We start from the raw sequence: 7,395 nt of genomic DNA on the forward strand, positions 1-7,395 counted from the left end.
AACACCAGTGTCCTCACAAGACCTTCAGGCACCAGCGAAGATTAGAGCACGTGGATACCAGAGGAGATAGAGACCAGCCCAGAGCTCCAGGCACAGCTGATGATTGACACAGCAGAGCCTGTGGGAAGCTTGCGTGGCTTCAGCCCCCTCCCTGCCTTGCTACATTCTCCATCCCTTCTCCCTCCACTATTCCTCCCTTTTGACACCTCCATCCCTTCGACACTCAGACCACGCCCATCCCCTTTCTTCCCTCCCAGCTCATCCCTTTGCCTTGCTACACTCTCCATCCCTTCTCCCTCCACTATTCCTCCCTTTTGACAGCTCTACCCCTTCAGCCCTCAGACCACGCCCTTTCATCCCCTTTCTTCCCTCCCCATCCTTTTCATCCCCTTCCTTCCCCAGCTCATCCCTTTGCTTTGCTTTTCATTAATAAACCATTTGTCTTGTTCACTTTATCTGCATCTCTGTAGAGCTGAAGCAATGTAAATCCAGAGCCCTGGGACACACGTTCCCTTGCTGTGTCACACCTGCGGTTTCAGGATGGCCACCAGCCGGGACGTGTCCCAAGGAGGCCATGCCAGCTTCTGTGCAGGCCCTGTGCCCTTCCTGCTGCTGCCCAGAGCCTGCAGAGCAGGGCAGCGTTTGCTGATGGCTTGAGCCATCAAATCATTCAAGATCCTTTCGGGTCGTCTTAGACGCTTAGGATGAGGGATTCCTTCCAACCTGGGCCACTTTGGGTGGAGTGGGGGGGCAGCGCCAGGGCAGGTGGCAGGGTGTGCAAGGGCCCTTTAAGACACACTGCAGCACGGTAACGGTGGAATGGAACAGGAATGGGTGTCCGTTGTGGCATGTGGTGACATAACCGTTGGTGGCAACACAGCAACGCCAGAGTGCTCAGTGCAGGCGACGGGACAGGACACGCCAGAGCAGTGCTGTGAGGAGTCCCCGCACAGCGCACTCGTTCGTGTCTGACCCGCAGCTTTTCTGAGGCGCTACTCCCGCAGCTGACCTGACAACCAGACCGCGGGTCTTGGTGACTCGGAGCTTTTTCGAGGCACCTCCTGTCCCTGTGGTCGGCGCCCTCTCTGCCAGACCGCGGGACTTGGTGACCTGAATCACTCACGAGGAGCCTCCTGTCATTGTGGCAGGAGCCCTCGAGACCAAAGGGTAGGACTTGCTGTCCTGCCACCTTCCTGAGGCTTCTCTGTCGCAGGTGCCTTCAAGGCACAACTGCACAACTTTTTGCCTCAGAGCCTTCCCAAAGCATCCTTCTGAAGAGACCAGACGCTGCCATGGCGGCCCGATTTCTCGGTCTCTTCAAAGTTTGTGGGAGGAAAAGAAATACAAGCCCTGCAGATGCTCCAGCACAACACCCTGAAGAGCTGGAGCAGATCCAGCCACTGCAGGATGGTGAGTGGCAGAGCTGGGCTACAGGGCTGTGGACAGCTTGGCCCCATCCCATCCTCATCCCATCCTCATCCCACCCCATCCCCATTCCCATCCTGCCCACGGACAGGATGGAAGAGGGGCCAAGGCTTTCCCCACAGCAGCTCTGCTCCATCTCCTGGGGCATCCCAGGGCTGTCCCTGCCTGGGGAGTGGAGGCCTGACTTCTCTGGCCTCTCCTGCAGCCCCTCAGCTCTGGCTGTGCTTGCTCTTTGCCAGATGCAGCCATGGACCAAACACAAGGGCAGAAGCCAGCCCGTGGCCGCTTCCGCAGAGCACTGAAGGTACCTGCAGCAGCCACCCCCACCTGGGCTGGGCCTGCTGTCACTGCTCAGCCAAGCTCCGCGCTTGGAGCGCTCCACGGAACATGCCTCTCTTCCCTGTCTTTTGCTCTCCTGCAGGCCTTCCGCAAGTTTCTGGGCGTTCGACGTAGGAAGACCCGCACCACGGCAACTGAGAGCACGGCCCAGCCCGACTCCGGGCTGACCGAGCTCCAGGCAGAGCCTGATGCCAGCCCGGATTCCGCTCGGCGCTCAGAAGATCCCGACGCTGCAACGAACGAGGGCGCGGCCAAGACCGACACGGCAGTGACTGCAGACGTGGCTGTCACCAACGCTGACGCCAGGGAGACTCGGGGCATCACAAGTACCGACACCATGCCCACTCCCACTGCGATTCGTGCTCCCACTCTGGAGTTTTTCCAGGAGAGTGCTATTTCTTCTCAGCAGCAGGTAAGCAGCTTGAGGCCAGGGCTGGAGGCCTCCCAGGATAAGGTGCCCCCTCAGGCCATGGCTGCTGGCCCACCTCAGTCTTCGAGGCCAGAAGAGTGTGGCGGGAAGGGAAGCCCTTTTTGGGGGAAGCTGGGGAATCTGCTCTCTTGGAGAGCGCTCCAAGTCTTCCCCATGTCTCCTCCAGGTGCCAGCCGTGGTGAAGAACATCCACCAGAGACTGGCGGCCTCTCCCACTGTGGATGCCAGGCTGCGCATTAACTTTCTGAGGCTGGCTGAAGATCAACCTGCAGACGTGGTTCTGACCCTCCTGCGCTGTGCCCCAACATGTGACAGGTACGGGGCCCACCTGCCTTGAGAGCTCAGGGCTCACCAGCCTCTAGGGCCCCTCGCCCTGCACAGCCTGTCCAATGGGGTCTGCCAGACAGGCGGAGTGGTCCAGGACCCTTGGGCCTCTGTTTCCCAAGCCTGCTGCCATGCTCCCTCCCTGCCCCTCAGGGCACCGGGGCTCTGTCCCCTGGGCCTCCACAGCTGCACAGGGCATTGCTACTGTGACTGAGATGCCCCTGACACAGAGCTCCAATCCCATAGAGCTGCTGCAATGATGTGGAGAGCCATAGGCTCGTCATCTGTGACAGCAAAGAAGGTGCTGCCAGCGCTGATCAGTGTGATGGAGGATTGGCCACTGCACAGAACATTCACCTCCGACGGGGACAACAAGGAGGTTTTTGCCCTGGCGGTGAGTTCCTGGAACTGGCCTCTGCTTGCTCCCCGGTCGCCGCTCCATTCTCTCCCTCCCTGCCTCAGTCACTGGCTTAGGGCTGGGCACGGGGGGCACCAGCCCCGCTGCTCCCCCTGCCTCTCCCCTCGGGCCCTGCCACACGGACACCTTAGCACTGAGCTCTGTCTCGGGCTGCTTCTTTTGCAGGCAACTCTGGGGCTGTGGGTGACTCTCCAGGCGCCTGAGTGCCACACGGCACCATTCCTTCATTCAGCCCGCCTGTTTGTGGCTTTGCTCTTCCATATTGTCATCACCACACAGCAGATGCCAGAGGAAGTTGCCAACTTCTGGAGAGCGTGCCAGCTGGAACATCGCCTTTCTTGCAACCCTAACAGGTCCCAGTCCTCCTGTCTTTTCAATGTCCTTGGGGCATGTGCCAGTGCTCCCGGTGTGACCTGGGCTTTGCTCTGCACACAGGTTTGCAGTGCAGGCCATGAAATCCCTGCTCTGCCGGCTGCGGTGTGACAATGAGGTGATCGCTATGGAGCGCAAGCATGGCTGGGACACGATGCTCTGTGCTGACACCCAGCACTATGCTGTGGGTCTGCTGGCCAGGTGAGACCCCCTTCACCCCACTGCCCACTGGCGTCTGTGCTCTGTGCTTGGGGTGCCCCACACAGTCCTTGCAGTCATGGGCCAGAGGTCCCATCACTTTAGGGACAGCTGAGCAGACTGGAAAATGCTTGGAGAGGAGGGTGCCCAGAAGGAGCCACCTCCCAAAGGGCACACATCCCCTCCAGTGATGCTGGGGAAAGACTGAACCTCTGTGAGTCAGTCCTGGGAGAGGTCTGTCACCCCACCTCACGGTCTTGGTGCCTTTTTTCCCCCTGAAAGGGAGATGCGCCATGTCTTGATCCCCTTCTGTTGCCGCATTGCATTCCACCTGCTCAAGCCACTCAGTCGGGAGGAGACAGGATGGGATCTGCCCTTCTTGGCATTCCTTGTAGAGGTGAGTCTGAAGGCCAGCGCTACCTTGCTCAGCTGCCTCCCAGCTCTCTGCCCTCTTGTAGCCACATCCCTACCCTGGGACAGCGCCCATGTCCTGTGCTGCTGCCTGGGCCCGGCCCTGTGCAGTTCTGGGCTCCGGCTGGCTGGGCCCTGTGTCACTGCCCTGTGCCTTTCAGGTCCTCGAGTACTTGAATTTGAGTAAATACGGTGACAGTGTCCTTCAGATCATGTCCAGGTACCTGCACAGCAAGTGCAGACAGAGGCAGCGCCTGGCGCTCAGAGGCCTCGTGGTGCTCAGCCAGGATCCCTCCATGGTGAGCAGGGGGCAGCGGCTGAAGCTGCACTGGGGAGAGCAGCCCCATGTTCTGGCTGGGCTTCAGCAGCTGAGGCAGCTGCTCCCAGCTCTCCTGCCTCAGCTGCCCCAGTGCTTTGGGACAGGCCTTTGGCCTCTGGGCCCTGCAGCAGCAGGGTGGGCTTGCAGTTCCGGGGTGCTGTGGACAGTATAGCTGTTCATGGCTTCACAGCACAGCCTTGTGTTCCACACAGGCCATAACAATGTGCAGCCTGTCTCGATGCCTTCTGGATCTGCTGAGTGATGCAGATGGAGAGGTGGTGTCCATGACCCTCTGTGTGTTCACTAACATGCTAAAGCACAAAGACATCCAGGTATCGAGCACTACTGCTCCAAAGCTGGCTGAGGCCCTCCTGCTGCTTTTTGACCACGTAAGGCTCTGTACCTCCAGCCACGGCACTGGCTGCTGCCCAGAAATGTCGTGCCTCATGGAGTTTTGGGGCCTTGCCCAGGTGAGCCTGGAGTAATTGGTCCTATGGTCTCATCCTCTTCTTTCCTCCAGGACAACAGCCATGTGCAGCTGCTCTCCCTTGACCTCCTCTTCAAGTTGATGGACTCGGTAGTGGATGAAGGAAAAAAGCCCCTGGAGAAGATTTTGAGCCAGAGCCTGCTCCCGCTCTTCTTGCACTGCCACGATGAGAACCAGCGTGTGGCAAAAGTGAGGTTTTGTGTGATGCTGGTGCATCTCTGGGAGGAGGCTCAGCTGTCTCCTGCCCCGGTGCCTTCCCAGGCTGCAGCCTCCTCCAGGCCTTGGCACAGGGACAGGAGTCCCGTTCCTTGGGCTGCAGAGCCATCTCTGCATTTCTGCTGCTCTCCAGGCCTCTCGGGAAACGCTGCTTCGTGTAACCGAGTTCCTGAAGAGGAGAAATCTCAAGCAGCTGGTGAAGAAGCAGCAGCTCTTGAAGTTCCCCAAGTGTCTGGTAAGAATGGCCTGGAGAAGGCCCAGCCTCAGCCTGGAGGAGCACCCTGACTGCACCACTCAGTGTGTGGGGCTGTGGCCCCTGGCCAGTGCTGCACCCAGGGGCTCCAGCCTGCGCCCCACACGCTGCTCCCTTCCCTCCTGCCGCTCTCTCCAGCTGGCAGAAGACAGGAGCCGAGCGATCGAGCACCTGCGCCGGGCCCTGCCGTACCTGGAGCACCCACAGGAGCCCCTGCGAGAGGCGGCCACCAGGTTCATGGGTGAGCCACGAGCCCGGGCTCCCTCCCCGGCCCGCCGCAGCTCGGCCCCGGCCCCGGCTGCTGCTCCGGCTGCTGCTGCGGCATCCGGGCCCGGCGCCGTGGAGCCCCGCCCGGCCTCGGGGCTGCTGCCGCCCTCTGGCAGCCGTGCCCTTGGGCGGCAGCGTGCGGCAAGGGCCCGGGCTGAGCCCTGCCGGGGCAGGAGGCCGTGTGGGCACAGGGCGGGCAGCGCCGCTGAGGGCGCAGCAGGGAGAGCTCCGGCTCATCTCCAGGGGGGAGTGAGGGCAGCGGGCTGTTAGCGGAGTCTGGCCGGGGAAGCTGCACTGCCTGGGTAGGGAGCTGCAATCCCTGGCCCGGCTGTGGAGGGCTTTGCTCCTTGTGTGGACGAGGGCTGGAGAGGGCATGACACACTGAGATTTCAGGGGCACGTGGGGATTTCATGGCAATCACCTTCTGGCGGATCCCACTGTCTCCTGCTTCCTTCTGGGTGGGATAGCCCTGGCAGGAAGACCTCCTAGGAATCCCACAGATCCAGGCTCTGTTCCTCTGTCTTCCAGCCCTTCAAGCCCAGAGGCAAGAGAGCAGCCTATCACACTCCAACCTGCAAAATCAAGCCCAGTTTCCCCAAAAAGCTAAAGAACTGGGGACATCTTCTGAATCCAGTGATCCAATGTCCCAAGAACAACACCAGGAGAGACTGAAGTGGACACTACCTCTCAGTCCGGCTAGAGCTCCGCGCATAGCTGAGGCTGGGCACAGTTGTCATGGCTTCAGACTTCTCCCTGTTCGTAGATAGCTCCCTCCCTTTTCCCCTAAGACCCTGCGCATCCCCTATTTTTCCCTGCACTCTCCACCCCTTTTCAGAGCTCCCTCCCTCCAGCCCTCAGACCCTGCCCATCTTCCCTTATTCCATCCCAGCTCATCCCTTTGCTTCGCCTTTAATTAATAAACAGTTTGGCTTCTTCACTTTACCTGCATCTCTGTGGAGCTGAGGCAGCATAAAAACCTGAGCCCTGGGACACACAGGCCCCTGCTGCCCTTCTCTTCTGCGCCGTGTTTTGTGCAGAGACACAGAGGAGTGAGGCCACATCAGGCTGGAAAGGTGCCTGTGCTGTAGGTCCCATCTCACAACACTCTGGCATTGAAGGTCTTGCTGAGCACCCTGAAGCCCCTGGATTTTGGAAGTGCCAATCTGAGTATGCTCTGAACTCAGCTGTGAGGGATTCAGTGGCAAGCATCCATGGAGGGCAAAGGAGCTTGGAATGCTGGAAGCTTTCAAGAATTCCTTCCTGAAAGGATAGCAATGCTCCATCCCTACAAAGGCTCAGGAAGAGAGCAGAACCAGAGACCATCAGGGCTTAACAGTGAGCTTTGGGTGTGCCTAAGGGCAAGTGAAGCAGCAGCACGGTGGCCGAGACACGGAGGCGCGACCGTGCCAACGCCCGGAGCGCTGTCAGGCAGTGCCGGGATCCCGGCTGCGGTTCTGGGCCCCACAACTGAGGAATGGCAGCCCCTGCCTCAGACCCAGTCAGAAAGCCACCCAAGTGAGACCAGAGGGAGGGCACCCTTCCAGTCTCTCTTGGGCATGGCCACAAACCAGCCCCTGCTTCTCCTTCCTGCGCCTGTGTTTGGGGTGTGCTGATGGCAGCGCCAGTCAGGTTGTGCTCTGTGTTCCAAAGGCTGTGGAGAGCGGGCATGAAAAGTGCTGCCTGCACAGCAGAGTCCTGGAAGGTGCTGGCAAGAGCGTCCTGTGGGAACAGGGCTTTGGTCTCTGACCGAGAACAGCCTGGTTTTGCTGCTGTGACCACAGGCAAGAGTTGAGGCAGGAGAAGAGGCAGCAGGCAGCTTGTGTTTGTAGAGGGCCTGGGGCTGCACACCTGGACCTCCACCTGGAATCCCACTGGGGGGAATCTGAGCCAGAGCTGGAGTGCCGGTCCAGAAAGGACGGGAAGGCATTCAGCCTTG

The sequence above is a fragment of the Zosterops lateralis genome (assembly GCF_965231275.1).
Source record: "Zosterops lateralis genome assembly, chromosome: 23".
In the NCBI taxonomy this organism is placed as follows: Eukaryota; Metazoa; Chordata; class Aves; order Passeriformes; family Zosteropidae; genus Zosterops; species Zosterops lateralis.